The sequence below is a fragment of the Vanessa cardui genome, chromosome 30, assembly GCF_905220365.1.
Source record: "Vanessa cardui chromosome 30, ilVanCard2.1, whole genome shotgun sequence".
NCBI classification, from domain to species: Eukaryota; Metazoa; Arthropoda; class Insecta; order Lepidoptera; family Nymphalidae; genus Vanessa; species Vanessa cardui.
In genome coordinates this window covers 4,659,061-4,681,498 of record NC_061152.1, presented here as the reverse complement: position 1 = coordinate 4,681,498, position 22,438 = coordinate 4,659,061, and the positions used below count along the sequence as shown (strand labels likewise).

At 34.8% G+C, this 22,438-nt stretch overlaps 1 protein-coding gene across 1 annotated transcript in view; it reads right to left on the bottom strand.

Moving 5' to 3' along the window:
* Nucleotides 1-22,438, bottom strand: part of LOC124542350 (cytoplasmic polyadenylation element-binding protein 2) — an 85,133-nt gene that overhangs the window by 26,305 nt on the left and 36,390 nt on the right. The gene's annotated exons all lie outside the window — the stretch shown is intronic.

Below are 22,438 nucleotides of genomic sequence, written 5' to 3'. Positions count from 1 at the left end.
ACATGGATAGTTTTATTTATGTCTTTCAAAGTATTTTTTTTTACCTTTGTCAGTCCAGTCTTTCAACGACGGGGTAGTCATCAACGCGTGATGGGATTTTAATCGTTGTAAATAACGAAAGAGATTGTAATCTTTTTTTTAATAACTGTTTCGTGTAAATTATAGTAACGAAAATTTTATTGAAATAAAAGTATTATTTTGAAATTATTAAATTAGTTTTTTTTTAATTTTAGAATATTAGTTGTTATGCATTGGCATTTTATTTATCACAATCGGCTTATGTTGATTTCATAATTTAAATTAAATGTAGTATCATATATTAAAAATCATTAATATAAATTCTTTTGACCAAATAATATGACATATTAAAAAAATTGATGTATTGATATGTAGATAAAAAACAAACTATAAAAACGTAAATGTTTAGTTCAGAATTCATTAAGCAGTGTTAGTACGAGTCATTAATGTCAATTTTATTGATATAATCTGTGTATTTTTAATGTCTATCTGTATGAATAAATAAGACTTTTTCTTCGTAATACATATTAAAAATCGACCAACTAATATACGTAAAACTTATACCAGAAAAACGTTTCGGAGAAATTTTAGTATATAATATTATTAATTAAGTAGCTGCACTTTGCAGTTTCATCCTCTTAGAAAATATTGTTACGAGGGCGAATTCCTCATTGTTGTATTTATATAACTAATTATAGAACGCGACTATGCTTGCAATTAAGGGTTCAAGTAATACTAAATGTCATGACATTCGATTCACTGTTCCGACCGTGAAATAAAACAGACACATATGTACATAATTACTCACATTTGATGGCACAGATTATAAATAATAATTGTTCAAATCATGGCCGCGATGATTATGACATAAATAAAAGTATTTCCCCGTTGAATATACTCCAATTGTAATAAACTGTACAGTACCGTCTTTACACTACAGCTGATGGTAGGTCATCTATAACGAGCCACTTCCTCTCTGAACCCGCTCGCGTTAAACCTAGTGCAGTATCTAGGCACTGAGATAAACATGAAAGAGTTTTTATGCAAAGAGTATCTATATATAAATATTATATTATTCAGCATTGTCATAATAACTCAGTACCTTTGCCTCTGTTTATCAACTACTAACTTGAGTTATCTGTTAAAAAAGTTACCTGTCATATTGGGCGGGAAATCTAATACGAATTTGTCAATTGCATGAAAATAATTATTTACAATAAAACAATAATAATGCAAAAAAATAAATATTGTTTATTTGGTTTTTTCTTACTGTTATGATTGGAATAGAATATGCAGCATACAAAACCTATGACCTTCTCTGGGACTTAAATTATATAAACAAATTTCATCAAAATCGATTCAATGGTTTAAACTTGAATGAGTAACAGACAGCTTCATTTGCATCTTCTATATACATATAATAAAATTGGAGTGTCTGTTTGTAAAATAGCCCTTTTCACTCAATGCATATGTATGTATACGCGGTGCATATATCAAAATAACATTTTTTACGATTTTTGTCTGTTTGTTCCGGCTAATCTGTAAATTTCCGACTGCTGGGCTAATTGGCCTCCTCTTCCATTAAGGAGAGGGCTTGAAACATATTCCACCACGCTGTTCCAATGCGGTTTGGTGGAATGCACATGTTGCAGAATTTCAACGAAATTAGACACATGCAGGTTTCCTCACGATGTTTTCCTTCACCGCCGAGCACGAGATGAATTATAAACACAAATTAAGCACATATATATAGTGGTGCTTGCCTGGGTTTGAACCCGAAATCATCGGTTAAGATACACGTGTTCGGACCACTGGGCCATCTCGACCCACTCAATAAAACAACATGAAAATCTGAACATTTCGCGAATTACTTCAATTTGAAACCAAGATCAGCATCTTGCTCTCGATATTTTTCAAACGCTAAACCCTAATATTCAGGCAATATAGACGTCTTCACGACCTGCGAATCTTAGGGACATCATACGTCTATTCCTATACGATGCATCGTTTATAGTGTACAGAAGTTGATTTTTAAACGATTTTTTTTTCAGCAAAGAGTTTTTATATGTTCCAAAAAAAAAGAGTTTTCATATGTTCTGTTCTTAGAGGGATAGAATTTTTGGGTTTGGTGTCAAGTTTTAGATTTATAAATACAAATTTTAACAAAAAGGTAACCGACTTCAAACAAAACTATTTAAAAACAAATTAATATGCACTAAAAAGTAATAAAAATAATTGCGTATTCAACATATTTTTTAGAGTCCTCCTAAGTAAAATGAAGTGAAAAATATTAGACTACTTAAAAGTCGATTTACGATTATATAACGTAGTTATAGTTATTGTTATATTTGCAGGAAAGGGACGTGAAGTACTACCTTTCAAACAAAAAAAAAATATCAAAATCGGTCCACCCAGTAAAAAGTTATGAGGTAACAAACATAAAAAAAAATGAAAATAAAATACAGACGAATTGATAACCTCCTCCTTTTTGAAGTCGGTTGAAAACATAGATTATATGCTCCCTTGATACCAAGCTCGCTTGATAATAAATTTCATCAAAATCGATCCAGTAATTTAGTAGTGAAAGACCCACAGACAGTTACTTACTAGTACTAATAGTATATATGTATTAGCTGTCTTCACGCCCTCGTTTACATTTAGTAAAAAGCAGTTATTTTAATATTAGTAACAGACACTCCAATTTTATTATGTATATAGATGTTTGTGCATAAAATAAACCTTTTTTGTAGAACCTTCTACTCGTGCGAAGCCGGGTTTAATAGCCAGTTTGTAATATAATGTGTTAATCTCGTACCGTTATTAATTTGAAATTAATTAAACATTCAAAATCATGTACAAGTTAATTTATTGACCTAAATTATACACTTTTATTAGTACTAGCGACACGCCCCGACTTCGCACGGTTGCAATGATACTAAATACACTACAGAATTTGTTTATTCACCACATCACATTGCCAACTTCTAAAATTATCAGTGTTTCTTTACTATATTGTCCATGTTTTATATACAAAAACCTTCCTCTTGATTCACACTTTTATTTGCTCTCCATCTATTAAAAAAGACCGCATCAAAATCCATTGCGTATTGAAGATCTAAGCATACATAGGGACAGCGGTAAGCGACTTTGTTTTATACTATGTAATAATTAACCCGATCCGGCTTCGCACAGTTACAAGGCTGATATTTAAAATGCCTTTATTTATGACATTACTTTAAAACCTCTAAAATGATCAGTGTACCTTTACTATTGTGCATATATTATACACAAGAACTTTCCTTTAGAATAAACTCTATTTATTAAAAGATATTTATTATACGGAGGACGACCTCCGTGGTCGAGTAATGTGTACACTGGTTTTCATGGGTACGCCAATCCGAGGTCCCGGGTTCGATTCTAGGCCGAGTCGATGTGGAATACCATTTTTTTTTATGTTGTCTTGGGTCTGGAAGTTTGTGGTACCGTCGTTACTTTTGATTTTCAATAACACAAGTGCTTTAGCTACTTACATTGGGATCAGAGTAATGTATGGCATGTTGTCTTATATTTATATTTATTATACTCTATATATACTATATTTATTATTATCTTGTTGAGTTCAGCTAGCATTTGCAAAGTAAGCACAAAATATAACTTTATTTACATCACACTAGAAACCTTTAAAATTGTTAGCGTTTCTCTACTATGCTGTGCATGTATAATACATATAAATCTTCCTCTAGAATCAATCTTTCTATTGAAAAAAAACCTCATCAAAATCCGTTCTGTAATGTTAAAGATCTAAGCCAATTATATTCTAATAAACATATATGTTATATCCATAATGATACTAAACAACAGAAAAAAGTGTGCCGCGCCGGGGACCGTTTATTTTACATTTCGTTACAAGTAAAAAGGATAGCTTGATAAAAACAATAAGTAAAAGGGATAACTAGATGTTTTAATTACGCAAAACGTATTACTACGTAATTATGATGTATTATAACGTATTACTACATAAAACGACTAAAGGCAAACGTCATAATTAGGACGTTTTCTAGTCTTCACTTTTTGCGCGTTAATAACATATCTGTTTACTAGAACATCAGTTAAGCGACTTTTTATACAATGTTATAAAAATTTCGTTAACAATTATTAAGAACGGGGGAAACAAATTACTTTCGTACGATAAATGTCCCAGTTTCGTCTATCCCGTGACAAAATATGACAAGGTCGTTGACCCCCCTCGTGAGTTAGTTACGCATGCGCGATGGCTCCCTGTGCTGTGTGTTCTGTTAACGTTTTAATGAGATAACACAAAAAATATCACCTTTTTAGTATGAAATTAGATATAATTAAGCTTTTAGATATTTTTTAATATTCACGTTACGCGTGGATGATATTTATTAACAATTATCTACCCCGGTTTTGCACGGGTGCAATGATACTAAATACATTACTGAATTTATTTAGTTACGACATCACATTGGAATCTTCTAAAATTATCAGTGTTTCTTTACTATATTGTCCATGTATTATACACAAAAACCTTCCTCTGAAATCACTCTATCTACTAAAAAAACCGTATCAAAATCCGTTGCGTATTTTTAAAGATTTAAGCATACATAGGGACAGAGAAAGCGGCTTTGTTTTATACTATGTAGTGACTAACGACCCGGCTTCGCGCGTGTGCAATGCTGATACTAAATATACTACAGAATGTCTTACAACGTTCACAGCTTTTCGTCATTAGACAATACAAACCCCTACGTTCCTGCGTTTTTAATCTGTAATATCTTCGAAAATATTCGTTTAAATTACACGCTGTAAATGATCATATTGATCTACATAAAATGCACAATGTATTTAAGGTACTTAATTAAATAAGGATTAATGGCGTATTGCTTAAAATAGCTTCGAAATTAAGCCATTATTTCTCTTAAAAGTAAATGATAAATATTGTTATTGTGGGTTATCCCTAAGAGATAGACATATAGTATTGCGGACTTTTTTGAAGATCGTTTTAAGCTCTACAATACTGTAGGACATTATTTTGATCTATCTCGTATGGTTCAGCCAGCGTTTGCAATGTAAGCGCAAGAAATGTGTTTATTTACGACATCACTTCACTAACCTATAAAATAATCACTGTTTCTGTTATATATTGTTCATGTATTATGTATTTAAACCTTCCTTTTGAATCAATCTATCTATTGAAACAAACCGCATAAAAATCCGTAGTATAATTTTAAAGATCTAAGCATATATAGGGACAGATAGCGGTAAGCGACGTTGTTTTATACTGTGTAGTGATGATGTCTAGTATTCGCCGTGCGCTTATGTTTTTCATTAAAGCTTGAATCATATAAAATTTCATCATAAACAGACAGAGCAACTATCGTATTTATTAGTATAGTAAGACACAACTTAGATGTAGCATCGGCAAAATCGATAAAACCGATTACTGCCGATTCACACAACCAATAGAAACAGCTCCCTATCGCGCCGTTCGACGCTATTCTTCGCTATAGATTCCCGAGCCAGCGAGTGCGCGTAAATCGACGCGTCAAATTGACGAATATATTAGGTCATATGATATTACAAGTTTTACGTTTGTGTAAGGATACACATGAGAAATTAATACTGATAATTTGGATTAGCGTACTCAATTCGGATGTGATCGGTTTTACGAATGTTGCCGATGCGACGTCTAAGTTGGGTCGTACTGTACAGGCGTCACGTTTATACCTATGACGTATTTGCGATCTAGAAAGAATGTCAGGACGCACTCCAAGATTTCAAACGGAATTGGAGGTTTAGGTTGATGGTGATGGAATAGGTTGGCGGACGAGCATATGGGCCACCTGATGGTAAGTGGTCACCATCACCCATAGACAATGACGCTGTAAGAAATATTAACTATTCCTTACATCGTCAATGCGCCACCAACCTTGGGAACTAAGATGCTATGTCCCTTGTGCCTGTAGTTACACCGGCTCATTCACCCTTCAAACCGGAACACAACAATACTACGTACTGTTGTTTAGCGGTAGAATATCTGATGAGTGGGTGGTACCTACCCAGGCGGGCTTGAACAAAGCCCGCCAACACTATGAATGAATATAACCGCCAACCTATACCATAAAAAAACTAATAAATATACATGAAATAAATTGAATATAAAGGGGTCTATCGATAAAATATATATATAATATTAAATTTGTAATTATTTTATTACAAATGAGAAATGAGTCTGTTCATTTCTTACGATATCACATCGTAACTCACCCAATCAAAATGAAAATGTAATGATATTGTCTTTAGTACAGAAAACGGTATAGACTACCTAATATATTTTCCCGCTAGAAAAGTCGCGGGCGGAAAATAGTTAAAGACATATCTAGACCACATAACGAGACTAAGCGCAATCTGAAACAGAAAATACTAGAAAGAGAAAGCGCTATTATAGTATTAGCATTAATTCGATAATGCTCCGTTACCGTTCTTACATTTTATGAACCTCTGGTACGATCATATTGTAATTGTTTGTTTTTGTTCATAATTTTCATCTCATCGGTGAAGTAAAACATCGTGAGCAAACCTGCCTGTGTCTAACAAATGTCAATGAAATTCAGTCACATGTGTATCCTATATTGTCCATGTATTATATACAAAAACCTTTCTCTCGAATCACTCTACCTAATAAAAAAACCATATCAAAATCCTACATGTAATAAAACTGGAGTGTCTGTTTGTAAAATCAAAATAGCCCCTTTTTACTCAATGCATATGTACATATGTATACACGGTACATATACCGAAATAACATGTTTTTACAATTTTTGTCTGTCTGTTTGTTCCGGCTAAACTCTGGAACGGCTGGACCGATTTTGACGGGACTATCACTGACAAATAACTGATATAATAGGGAGTAACTTAGGCTACAATAATATTTTTTGTTGTTATATTCAAACGCGTAAAAGGTCGCGGGCACAGCTAGTTATAAATATCTAAGCATACATAGAGACAGACAGCGGTAAGCGACTTTGTTTGATATTGTTAATTAATTACGTCCAATAAATATTAGTAAGATCATCTAATTTTGAAGTGATAACATCTTATGGGAGAGACAGTTCCGTTACGTAACGCGTTACGGGACCAATCTGGCTTCTCTTTCTCTCACGCATACGCAGCGGTAGGCGGGCTTCTTCTCTCTCACTCTAACATTGCTAGTATTTCGGGCAGCATTAGTTAAGGCATATCCCAAATTCCTAGGTTCAAGACCAACAGGATAAAATATTTATAAATTATATACACGGAAATGACTAACGAATTTAAACATGATTTTATGTAGTCACAATAAACAGTGACTCTCACCCCTGGCCATCCCCGTTGAACTGGTTTTGGGGGTAATTAATCATTTATATAAAGGGGCACTGGGTTAAATTCCCCGATGAATGATATTTTAATCTAAGTGTGAATTAAATAGCAAAGTTGTCATTAAAATTAATGACAAGATAATTTAGGAGTACTAATTACATTGTACATAATATATTATTAACACTAATTACCTAGTAGTTTTCGTGGATAAAATATAGCAGATCATGAGGTCACAGGTTCCAATAAGGCAGATCAAAATGCCTAACATTTATTCACCTATAGTACGACACAACTTAGATGAAACCGATCACATCTGAAATAAGTACGCTATCCTAAATTATCAATATTTACTTCTTATGTGAATATGATCTTTACACAAACGTAATAACTTGTAATATCATATGACCTAATATATTCGTCAATTTGACGCGTCGATTTACACGCACTCGCTGTCTCGGGTCGAACTGACGCGGGAATCTATAGCGACGAATAGCGTCGAACGGCGCGATAGGGAGCTGTTTCTATTGGTTGTGTGAATCGGCAGTGATCGTTTTTATTGAATTTGCCGATGCTATATGTAAGGTGTGTCGTACTATATATTAATAATTAAATTCTATAGATGGACGACTGCGAACGACGTCTGATACACGGCCGAGTCGATATATTTGTGTCGTACTCTACTTTATTAGAAGGTTTGGAAATTATTCCACCACGCTGTTCCAATGCGGTTTGGTGGAATACACATGTGGCAGAATTTCTATGAAATTTTGTCACATGCAGGTTTCCTCACGATGTTTTCCTTCACCGCTGAGCACGAGATGAATTATAAAGACAAATTAAGCACATGAATCAGCGGTGCCATTAAGATGCACGCGTTCTAACTACTGGGCCATCTCCTCAAACGGAGAGGAGGCCTTTAGCCCAGCAGTGGGAATTTACAGGCTGTTGTTGTTGCTACTTTATTAACTTGATGCATTTGCTTCATCAGAGATACGAAACTCAATAACGATTGAGGTCAGTTGACAGCTGATTCGATTCCCGGTTGGTCGGACGGTAATGGTACCACATACAACGGTAATTGTGGCAGGAAACGAATGTTCCTAGTTCCCCTTTCGAACGATCACGCATTTTCCGGTGGCCGACGTTAACTGTTCTTCAGGTGGTGGAAATTCGACATTTATTATTGTTTGAAAAACATGTTTCGACCATTTCTTACCCAACTTTTATAAAAAGGAGGTTATCAGTTATACCTGTACACTTTCAGGCAGGATAAATTACATACATATATAACTGTATTTAACTAACACGACTGTATTTTTAAATGGTGAAACTACTGAGTTTCTTGCCTGTTCTTCTCGGTAGAATCTACTTTCCGAACCGATGGTAGCTTCACTTAATATCGTTGTTAAATGACGATTCAAAAGTGCTTGTAAAAGCCTACTTGAATAAAGTATTTATAGATTTTGACATATATGTATGCAACATAAGAATTAATAACATTAAATGCAATAATTTTGTAGAAATTAAAGATAAAAAATGTTAATTGTGGTTATCCCTAAGAGATAGACATATACCATCGGGAACTATTTTGAAGATCGTTTTAAGCTGTACAATACTGTAGGACATTATTTTGATCTATCTCGTAGGGTTCAGCCAGCGTTTGAAATATAAGCGCAAGAAATGTGTTTATTTACGATATCACTTCAGTAACATATAAAATTATCAATATTTACTATATTGTGCATGTAACATACATATAAACCTTCCTTTGAATCAATTTATTTATTGAAAAAAAACCGCATCAAAATCCGTTGCGTAATTTCAAACACTAAGCATGGTAGCTAAGAAAGATTATCTGGATATGTCAACTTTATGGCATAATTAAGAGGTTAATTTAATATGAATTTTAATCTATATTTATTACACGATCGCACATATTATATATTAGATTGTTATCATTCCTTATCACCACGCCTTAAGTGAGTCTGGCGCACGCATGCGCGTTGCCATGGCGACAGCAATATGGCTGCCGTAGCCATGACAACCGTATAACTAGGTCAAATCCACCCCCAGATGACCTATATATAGCACGGGGCTATTTTTAGTTGGAAAAAAACTCTTGCTTTGAGCGAAATTTCATATTGTAATACTTCTTTTCATAATTGCTAGATAATGCGGTATGCGCTTTTTTTAATCTGTGGTCTATCTCAAACACAAGAGGAAAAAAGGCACATAAACAACATTTGACATCAAACTCCAATGTAGATAAATAAATAAATTAAAAAAATATTAGACAACATCCAATGATGTTGTAGTAAACAGATATGTTATTAACGCGCAAAAAGTGAAGACTAGAAAACGTCCTAATTGGGACGTTTGCCTTTAGTCGTTTTACGTAATAATACGTTATAATACATCATAATTACGTAGTACCTAATACGTTTTGCGTAATTAAAACATCTGGTTATCCCTTTTACTTATTGTTTTTATCAAGCTATCCTTTTTACTTTTAACGAAATGTAAAAATAAACTAAAATAAACGGTCCCCGGCGCGGCACACTTTTTTCGGTTGTTTAGTATGGATATAACATATCTGTTTATTAGAATATCATTGACAACATCACATACTTTACTCTGATCCTAATGTAAGTAGCTATAGCACTTGTGTTGTTGAAAATCAGAAGTAACAACCACAAACACCCAGACTTAAGACAACGTAGAAAACTAATGAACTTTTCCTACATCGACTGGGCCGGGAATCTATTACCTCGGAGTCTTACCGTCAAAACCGGTGTACACACTTTTTTACTATGGAGTTCTTCAAATTCTTGTACCTATCTGTTTTATTCAATCAAATAATATGACGTTTTTAGCGTCAATGAAGTTGACATCGGAACTTTGGAAATAAAATTAAAGTATATGTAGTTACACGTAAAAGTGTATCCTATCCTAGTAACATTATAAATGTGAAAGTAGCTCGGTGTGTCTGTCTGCCTGTCGTTCTTTCACTACCAAACAGCTGAAGCGAATTTGATGAAATTTGGTATGAAGCAAACTTGAACTCGAAGGAAGGACATAGACTACTTTTTTGCCTAAAACATGACAACCAACAAACCCTTTTTTCTCGCTGGAAAAACGCATTACGCGCTTCCCCCACGTGATGCAAAGTGGGGGGGGGGGACTCCCCGGAGCCTTGGACGTCAAGTACGCCCAAGTACGCCGGGTTTACCCACTAAAAAAACCAGCAGTACCCTCTCCGTCTTTTGGCGGGCGCCACGGGATCGTTTACGCATGCTACCGTGATGCAACCAATACCCCTAACACGAGCGATACCACGGGCAATGACTAGTATGTGATAATGCAGCCTGCCAATGAGCAGGCTTTATCTTGACAAACCGTCATATTTAATTTTAAAAACACATGTTGTGTTTCTGATGCAGCTGTATCAACAAAACACATACAAATTCTTTTACGTTGTTTAGACAATGTTACGGAACCTCTCGTGCGCGAACCCAACTCGCACTTGACTGATTTTTATTCATGCCTTAAATTTTACTGAGATGGCCCAGTAGTTAGAACGCGTGCATCTTAACCGATGATTTCAGGTTCAAACCCAGGCAAGCACCACTATATATATATGTGCTCAATTTGTCTCTATAATTCATCTCATGCTCGCCGTTTAAGGAAAACACTGTGAGGAAACCTGCATGTGTCTAATTTCATCGAAATTCTGCCACATGTGCATTCCACCAACCCGCATTGGAACAGCGTGGAATATGTTACAAACCCTCTCCTTAATGGCAGAGGAAGCCTTAGCTCAGCAGTGGGAAATTTACGGGCTGTTACTTTACTTTTTTTACTTAAACATTAGTATATGGCACGTGGCCTTGTGCATCGCTGCGATTCTCGCGCGTGACAAATATTTTATCATTGGTGTTTCACTAGTACGGCTTCGAAGACCTTGCTCGACTCGCGGTCGAGTCTCTTCAGCGTCTAACGTGTGATTTACAACATAACATCATTATGATTACGTCGTATAAAACACAAACAATATTTCATCATCATCATCATCATCATCATGTCAGCCGTAAGACGTCCACTGCTGAACATAGGTCTCTCCCAATAACTTCCACCTTGACCGGTGAGTAGCGGCCTGCATCCAGCAATACCCCGCGCACTTGACCAGATCCTCAGTCCTACGCTGCGCTTGCCGGTACGTAGCAATATTTAGCAGCATTTATTTAGAAAGTTTCCAAAACTCCTACCTTAATGGGTGTCAATAAAAAAATCCAACTCACCAATTTCTAGGTCCTTTAATAGTTTACGCTGGGCGATGATGAGTCAGTCAATCAGGACTTGCTATTTTATAAGTACCCATCATCATCACTACATAATATAAAATGAAGTCGCTTACCACTGTCTGCTATATGTATGCTCAGATCTTTAATACGCAACGGATTTGGGTGGTTTTTCAAATAGATTGAGTGATTCGAGAGGAAGGTTTTTGTATATAACACATGGACAATACAGTAAAGAAACACTGATAAATTTAGAAGTTTCAAATGTGATGTCGCAAATAAACAAATTCTGTAGTATATTTAGTATTAGTATTGCACCCGTGCGATATCGGGGCGAATGTCTAGTACATACTATATGAGATAACAATGGCTTCAGCAAACGTTAACAGCAAATCACCAAGTTCTGGTACGAAAGAGTGCAGGCTCCTAGTATTTCTGTTGTGAGAGTTCGTCAATAATTTATTCATACACTAGCGACCTGCCCCTTCTCGAATCACTCTATCTATTAAAAAACAACCGTATCAAAATCCATTGCGTAATTTTAAAGATCTAAGCACAGGGACAGACAGCGGAAAGCTACTTTGTTTTATACTATGTAAAGATGGGCTTTTGTTAAATCACCAGAATTGTTTTTCTTAATAGTGGGGGACGTCTTTTTAGAGGATCAGTTGCCCCGGATCCCTTAAAGCCGGCTCGCTAAATTACTTTGAAATACGAGTACAAGGCACAAGGGACATAACTTAGCTTCCATGGTTGTAAGGAATGATTTGCCTGTCCTTAACCCAAACTCTCCAGGGTTGGTTAGAGTTAGGGCCATCTTAAACCTATTGGAGATACTGGGCATATTAATATGGCATCTATGACTTTGACATAACACAATTTTAGAATATACAAAAGAAACTTTCATCGTATTTCAGTTGCTGATTTATTACCATTTTGTAGGTCCTTACAACAACAACAGCCTGTAAATTCCCACTGCTGGGCTAAAGGCCTTCACTCCCTTTGAGGAGAAGGTTTGGAACATATTCCACCACGCTGTTCCAATGCGGGTTGGTAGAATACACATGTGGCAGAATTTCTATGGAATTTGTCACATACAGGTTTCCTCACGGTGTTTTCCTTCACCGCTGAGCACGAGATGAATTATAAAGACAAATTAAGCACATGAATCAGCGGTGCTTGCCTGGGTTTGAACCCGCAACTATCGGTTAAGATGCACGCGTTCTAACCACTGGGCCATCTCGACTCCATTGTAGGTCTTTGATGTATCGGAAAAGTCAAGAGATTTATTTTAAAAATATTCGATTGTTTTCATTTGATCTGAAGAAGGCCAATACTGATGGCATCATCCTGGGCTAAGGAAAAAGGGGCGTGGTTACAATCGTCAATTTTCCAACAACCTCAGCACGTAAACTCATCACTAGAAATTGTCAGACCTTTCGGCTAATCTTAATACTTTATAATCAGCACTAAACGGTATCATTTCCTACCCAGATGGTTCCGTTCCATTGTGCCCTCCTCTCCAATATTCCTCATTTAAATGAAACCTCATTTGGATACCCCAGAGCTGGTAATTCAACACAGTCCTAACGGATTCTTTGTGATATCGAATTACGAAACCCTAAAAAAGGTATTTAATTACAACTATTTGGTAAGCCGTGGTGATATACTTGTGTATTTATCCAAATCAAATTCGAATACGGATTCACTTCATGGAAGGGTAAAGGATTTCTTATGACATAGATAGACAAGAGAATTGGCCTCTTGATGGTAAGTGGTCACCACCACTCATGACGCTGTTAAAAATATTAACCAATCCTTACATCGCAAATGTACCTTGGGAACCAAGATTTTATGTCCCTTGTGCCTGTAGTTACACTGGCTTCTTCAAATCGGAACACAGCAATACTGGATTGTTAGGTGGTAGAATATTTGATGAGTGGGTGGTACCTACCCAGACGGGCCTAACTACCGTCTGGGTACTGAGTAGCACTTACCAGATATTCTATCCCCAAAATGCGTCAGTGTTCCGGGTTTGAAGGGTGAGTGAACCAGAGTAAACTCCACAGAGGACATAATATCTTAGCTCCCTGGCCGATGACCACAGTAGTGATGGTAATCAAGGGTCATTTCCCTTCCAGTTACATAATTAAGAATCTAAATTATGCACAGATATTTTCGGACTTAAGTACAAAGACCTTTGCGTTGGAAAATATTAAAAAGTAAAAAAAAAAACTTACCATAGTACGTCATCGCGACCAATTGCTCGTTCATCATTTTGTTACAATATTAAACTGACATTTCACATGAAACAACTGTAACGATTTTGATTGGATTGCAATTAAAAAAAGTGGGAAAAAAATAGGAATTGTTTGAGAACAATATTGTTAAGATTTATTATATTCTTATGTGCAGGTTGGATGTGATCGGTTTTACGAATTTTGCCATCTAAGTTGTGTTGTACTATACTTCGGTTATCGTTATATTATAATAATTTTTCCCTTTGAAAGGGTAAAATGGTGGTAACATTTTTTATGTCATACATACAACATACTATGATAATCGACAGATGATATCAGATCTTTTGTAATGATAATTTCTCAGACGGAACGGCGTTTTTTTTTAATCTGTATCGTAATGATATATTAATCATTTTCTTAGAAATGTCGTGATTATAATGTATCATTAAACACGTTTGGTGTAACAGAATATGATTATTACATAAAACGTTGGTAATAAAGACTTTTATTCAAATTAATTTTAACCAACTTCAAAAGGAGGAGGTTATCGGTTTGTTATGTATATTTAACATTGTTAGAATTGAATTATATTTGTGTATGATGATCCATTTAGGCCTCCAAGCACGTGTGCTTAATTTCTTAGATATGTGTATGTCCATAGGTAATTAAAGTGTTATGTTTACGAATGAGCTGAGATGGCCCATTGGTTAGAACGCTTGCATCTTAATCGATGATTTCGTGTTCAAAGCCAGGCAAGCACCACTATATATATGTGCTTAATTTGTGTTTATAATTCATCTCGTGCTCGGCGGTGAAGGAAAACATCGCGAGGATGCATGTGTCTAATTTCATCGAAATTCTTCCACATGTGCATTTCACCATTTCATAATTGGAAAAGCGTTGTGGAATATGTTCCAAACCCTCTCCTTAATGGAAGGGGCCTTATCCCAGCAGTGGGAAATTTACAGGCTGTCAATTCACAAGCAAGCAAAGCCACGTGTGCAAACTTTACGTATATATGTTTAAGGACGGAATATAAACCAAACAGAGAATATTATTTCAAAGTAATTTAATGAAATAGACAACGTTGAACGGCAGTTAGACATGAATGACATGCATTTTCCGATAGCTGTAGTGATGTTCACGTACGATTTAAAATTTTATCGATAACTTTATTTTTTTAATATTGATTCTTTTAATTAATTGAGAGTAGGATTTCAAAAAGGAAGTTTTTGGTTCGTTTCGAAAGATATCTATGTATATATAAAATTTCGTCAAAAACTAATAGTATTATTATCATTACACAGTATAAAACAAAGCCGCGTACCGCTGTCTGTTCCTATGTATGCTTAGATTTATGCTATTAAATGCTTTAAAATTACGAAATGGATTTTATGCGTTTTTTTAATAGATAGAGTGATTCGAGAGGAAGGTTTTTGTATATAACACATGGACAATATAGTAAAGAAACACTGATAATTTTAGAAGTTTCTAATGTGATGTCGTAAATAAACAAATTCTGTAGTATATTTAGTATCAGCATTGCACTAAAAAATAATATTAATAAAAATACAGTCATGTTGTTTAAATAAAATTATATATGTATGTAATATATACTGCGTGGAAGTCAACAAGTATTAATTTTTTTATATGGCCACCTGATGGTAAGTGGTCACCATCACCCATATACAATTACGCTGTAACAAATATTAACTATTCCTTACATCGTTAATGCGCCACCAACCTTGGGAACTAAGGTGTTATGTCCCTTGTGCCCGTAGTTACACTGGCTCACTCACCCTTCAGACCGGAACACAACAATACTGAGTACTGTTATTTGGCTGTAGAATAAGTGGATGGCACCTACCCTGACGGCCTTGCACGAAGCCCTACCACCAAAAATTCCACGCTTTTTTATCGTCTGTATAATATAAATCGAAACAGTGTACATTATTATTACGTGATCTAATTTAAAAGTATGTATCCTATGGCGATTTTGGTTCAAACTGTCCGTTATTTAATTTAACCCCCTTATAACATTCTTAGTTGATATACAAAACGCACGTACGGACGAATACGTTTTATATATACGCAGCACGTTATGTTTCGTCATAGCGACATCGCTCGCCTTGACATGAACTGTTTAATTATTAACCGATTGTGAAAAATATCGTAATGCGTTTAACATAGATGTAACAAACCCATACAGTGTGGAATTGTTTTTTTTTTTAATAATTTAAAAGAACGGATACATTTTAACCGGTAAATACGGGTTCAAACCCTCATGTGTTTTATTTGTGTTTATCACCTCGAGCTAGGTGGTGTAGGAAAACATCGTGAGGAAACTGGCATGTGTCTAATTTCAACGAAATTCTGCCTTGTATGAATTCACCGAACCGCATTGGAGCAGCTTGGTGAAATATGCTCTTAACCTTCTCCTCAAAGGATGAGGAGGCCTTTGGCAGAGGTAAATTTAAAAATCAAAACTGAAGAAAATCAAAATGTACTTTATTCAAGGTTCGGAATGTAGATTCTACCAAGAAGTAACAGCAACAAACTCAGTTACACAGAAAACGCAAAAGGTACTAGTAGATATCTTGTCTGCCTCTCTGTGTTTGTCTTGGAATCTAGTCACTAGGGCGACGCATCATTCAAATTTATATACAATATAGCGCAATTAACGAAATTTTGCAACATATAACAAAAATAATACCGAATTATTTCGACATTCGAAAAAATTCAAGCAATGAAACTAAACTTAGCATCCTGAATTTCATCATTGAATATATTAATACAAGGTTGCGAGCGACCGATATTATATTCCGAAAGTAAAATATTTTATATATAGACTGGCTATCCGCCCCGGCTTCGCACGGCTACAATATACAATACAACGGTGAATTAAGAACAAAATTAAAAAGAAATAAATAAAAAAAAGAACAACCGACTTCAAATAAATACTATTTCAAAATAATATAGTATGCACTAAAAAGTAAAAAGAAATCATAGCGTATTCAATTCGTTTTTTAAGTGAGCCAGTGTAACTACAGGCACGAGGGACACAACATCTTAGTTCCCAAGGTTGGTGGCGCATTGACGATGTAAGGAATAGTTAATATTTCTTACAGCGTCATTGTCTATGGGTGATGATGACCACTTTCCATCAGGTAGCCCATATGCTCGTCCACCAACCTATACTAAAAAAAAATATCAAAATATTTTTAGAGTCCTAAGTAAAATGAAATGACAAATATTAGACTACTTAAAAGTCGATTTACGATTATATAACGTTGTTACAATTATTGTTATGTTCGACTGATGTTCTTTACTATATTTTCCATGTATTATATATAATAACATGCCCCTGGAATAACTCTATCTAATAAAAATAAACCGCTTCAATATCCGTTCTGAAATTGTATTACGTATTAAAGATATGCATACATAAGGACAGCGGTAAGCGACTTTGTTTTAAACTGTGTAATGATAATAATTTCAATTAATTAATGGTCAAAGCCTCTGCAAGGAAACCCAGCTGTGATGCTTACATAACTTCATCGTGGTTCTCATTTGACCTATTTGCCAGGCTCATGTCAAAGAGGTCGTGACACAACCTGTGACCTCTTTCCTATGGAGCTTGCATAACTGGGTCATGTGACTTCGTTCTACATAACTGCGTGTAGGAATTGTATCAGCTACGCAGTAACCCTACTGATGTTATAAACGCTAAAGTTTGTGAGGATGTATGTATGTTTCTCTTTCAATAAAAACCTACTGGATGGTATGGTTCGCTGCTGTATCAGCTAAGTTTAGTGTCACTGTTGCAGAGAGTCTGAGTGTTATTGCAGTCGAGATGGCCGCGTGGTAAGAACTCGTGCATCTTAACCGATGATTGCGAATTCAAACCCCACAAGCACCACTGAATGCTCATGTTCTTAATTGGTGTTTATAATTCATCTCGTGCTCGGAGGTGAAGGAAAATATCGTGAGGAAACCTGCATGTATCTAATTGCATCGATATTCTGCAACAGGTGTGGAATACCAACCCGCATTGGTACAGTTTAGTAGGAAGAGGAGGCATTAGCCCAGCAGTGGGAAATTTACAGGCTGTTACTGTCCTACTACTTATTGTGTCAAAAGCGATGTAACATAAACACTATTGGACGTATCCTTACCGTATTCATTGTCAACACATTATAGTTTGAATAAATATATATTTGACAACATCACATACAATACTCTGATCTCAATCAATCAGCTGAAGTACTTGTGTTATGGAAAATCAGAAGTAACGACGTTACCACAAACACCCAGATCCAAGACAACATAGAAAACTAATGATAATTTACATTGACGATGCCGGGAATCATTGGGAACATGTAATCGTTGGCTTATATTAAATTTTTCTAACCACTGGGCCAACGAAGCTCTTGGCATTTATTTATCACAAGCCTTGATATTTAATATTTTAAATAAACAAATAAAATTTAATAGAAGGTTAGTTTGTGTAAATAGATTTCATTTATACCAGACTAGTTGTCACGCGCGGCTTTGCTTGCGTTTTATGGGAATGGTTGTCAATTGTTAGACAAAAAACGTAGCCCATGTCCTTCCATGAAGTTCAAGTTTGCTTCACACCAAATGTCATCAAATTCGGTTGATTAGTTTGGTCGTGAAAGACCGACAGACAGACAAAGTTACTTTCACATTTACAATCTACACTAATATTATAAAGAGGAAAACTTTGTTTGTTTGGTTGTAATGAATAGGCTCAAAACTACTGGACCGATTTTAAAAATTCTTTCACCATTCGAAAACTAAATTAATCCCGCATAACATAGGCTAAATTTTATTTTGAAAAAAAAAATAGGGTTCCGTAAGATATTTTGGGTTTTTCGGACAAAAAAGGAAAAAATCTACCAACAAAGTTGATTTTTTGCGTATGATGCCTAAACTATAAAATGTTCTAACTCCGGTCCTTAGAGGGCATAATGGCCTCCGACCCTAAGAACCTCATCAGATTCGTGGCTGATGTTGGTCTGGCTGAGGTGTTGTGATCACGAATTTGAGGTTTATCACAATAGATCCAAGCGCCGGTTGCAGTAGTTCTTCAAATGTGACCGTGCCTCAGCAGTAGGGATATTAGAAGACTGATTATGAACCGTTATCTACGCGGGCGAAGCCGCGGGCGACTGCTAGTATTAATATATGTAGATTACTTGATGGTAAGTGGTCACTGTAACAAATATTAGCCATCAGTTGCGTCACCAATGCGCCAACCTTGGGAACTAAGATATGTCCCTAGTGCCTGTAGTTACACTGGCTCACTCTTCAAATACAACAATACTATTGCTGAATATGTGATAGATAGATTGGAACCAAAAGGGCTTAATAAGAAGTAATATCAAGATTATTAACATGATAGAGGTGCCTGATGATCTTTTGAAGGTATTGATGGAATGTGCTCAAAAATAATCTGTTAGAACTAGATTTAATTTAGATATAAAGTCTGTTGGACATTTCAATGTCATTCGGGCAGATCCGACGTCAAATCACGCAAAAATGTTGTTGTTTGTGTCCAAATTAAGTCTTAGACCTGTGATTAATTAAGGTAGTTTTAAGTTTAATATATATTTTTTGTATCCTTCAAGAATTCTCAAACAGGGCGGCATGTTCGCTTATGCGAAAAAGTCATATTTTTTAGAATAATTGATATAAGTAGAGAGCCTCCCCCCCACGACATTAATAAACGACGTCACTTCTAAGATAATTATCCCTCTATGAAAACTAATTTGTATAATTATTAATATAAAAAAGTAGTAAAGTTTATTGAGAACAATTTACGAAATGACTTAGACAAAATAGATTAAGCTGAAACCTTATCTCATTAACCTATAAACGCAAAGGTCAAAACGCTCTTCGAATATATTATAATATTTATTGCGACAAGGTCCTTAAAAATTATATTGATCGTTAATTTTCTCTTTGTGGTTAGGTGTTGATCTTTGTTTGTATGAAAATGTGTGTATGGCTCAGTAGATGGGAATATTAAAGGTAGCTGTTCAAATCCGGAATAGGACCACTTCGGTTCTCAGCAAATAAGGGCCCTGTACGATTTCATATATTTTTATAGTTATCAATTAGCCCATAAATAATTCTCGATGTAAAGAAATAAACACAAAGACAATTTGTAAACTGAATATATTATTCTTATTACAATCCTTTCCTCGATCGAAATACGTTCGGCATTCATTGATATCAAAAGATTGATTATTTAAATAAGGCTTAAATGAACGATACCTTGTTGTTAAAATAAATTTAAAAAAAACTGTCAAACTATAACTAAAAATATAATATTCTGAGTCAATTGTTGATAGATTCATAAATCTGTAATACGATTACTTTTCACAAAAATACTGACATTGTTTTAGATTCATAATAGAAAATATTTTTGTATATTTCATTTTATCGATAACTTTTAATATCGATAAGTGCACATCACTGTTACGACAGCGATTTGTAACACAAGGTCATGTTAGCACGACAAAACATTAAAACAGTGGTATTAATTTTTGTTACAAACAGTTTTATATGAACAGTTTGGTTCCAATTTGTATTTGTATTTAATATTTAATGTGACATACACTGGCTCACTTGGACTCCTTTCAATAGCTAATAAGTTGGTGGTATAGTACGACACAACTTAGATGTCACATCGGCTAAATTCGTAAAACCGATCACATCCGAATTGAGTACGCTATCCCGACTTATCAATATTTATTTCTTATGTGAATATCATCTTTACACAAACGTAATAACTTGTAATTTCATGTCACCTAATATATTCGTCACTCCGACGCGTCGCTTTACACGCACTCGCTGTCTCGGGTCGAACTGACGCGGGAATCTATAGCGACGAATAGCGTCGAACGGCGCGATAGGGAGCTGTTTCTTTTGGTTGTGTGAATTTACCGATGCTACACCTAAGTTGTGTCGAACCTACCCAAAAGGAATTACACAAATCCCTACTACCAAACAGAATGATATGAATTTAGTTGCAATAAAAACATTATTGTTTTAAGGATGAATGAAAAAAGAATCATGTTTTTTTATTTATGACAAGAAGATTAATAGGCAAATGTCCATCGTATATATATTGCTTTGCAAAGTTAAAAATATTTGCGTAATTCTAATATTGATACGAATAACTAGCCCGGGAAGGATTCGTCGGTATTACTATTTATAACTATTATAGTGTTTTTTGGCAGAATAGTTCATGCTCTTCGTCTATCTATGTTGATTTTAAATGCATTCGTTTTGTAAACAAACAATATTACATATTAAAGTAGCTCTTGTCTGTCTATGAACTCGTTCTTTTCATGAAATTCTGCTATTAGGTAAACTTCAATCACAAGAAAGGACTAATTTGACTTCCAGCCCTCAAAAGTATTATTATTCCTTCGTAACTTTTCAGTGCCAGAACGGATCTAGTTGCATTTTATATCGTTAGAATTTTTACATCATCCCGAGTGACATTGGCCATATTTTTTTTTTTAGTTTAATGTGTCAGTGATTTGCCTCCATTTTAAATATTGGCGGGAAAGTCGTGTTCTTTTTTTACATTAATTTTATTTAATTCTTTAACAATCTTCAAGCTTATAATTTATTTGATTAAAGACAAGAAATAATTGTTCTTAGTAGAATAAAGAGAAAGCGACGTCATATTATTTATTGATTTCCAGGTAGGTTTTACAAAAATTTATTATTTCATTGTACTTTACATACTCTGTAATTAAAATAGTGGAAATGGTAACTACTGAATTTAAAGTTGGTTCTTCTCGTCAGAATCTTCTTCCAGATCCGGTACTAGCTTTACATTTAATTAACACCTCCTTTCAAACGTGCTTGAAAAAATAATATTTTGATTTTGCTACTGGCAACACTGACATAAATACAATAATTATAGATGTATCCGAATTTTAATTTAACAACAATACAAATAATAATTTAGTTTAGTTAACATAAAAACAATAAGTAAATATATATTTTAAACGCAGTCGAATAAAAAATAACCTTAATTTTTTTAAAGTTAGTAAAAATGACATGACTAACCTAACAATAAAACGGGCGTGACCTTGACACAGAAACGCAAGGCTCGCCAAAGGTTGAGGAAAAACTAATTGTAAACAAAAACGAAGATTTTTATGAACTTTTTTCTTTTATTAATCCATACTAATATTATAAATGCGAAAGGAACTCTGTCTGTCCATCTGTCTTTCGCGCCAAAGCCACTGGATCGATTTAAATGAAATTTGTTACGCAAATAGTCTATAGTATGAGAAAGGACATAGGCTACTTTTTAAGTAAAAAAAAGTGTAATATTATGTTTTCTACGCGTGCAAAGCCGAGGGTAACAAGTCTATACATATAATAAAATTGGAGTGTCTGTTTATAATATTAAAATAGCCCTTTTTTACTCAATGCATATGTGTATACTCGGTA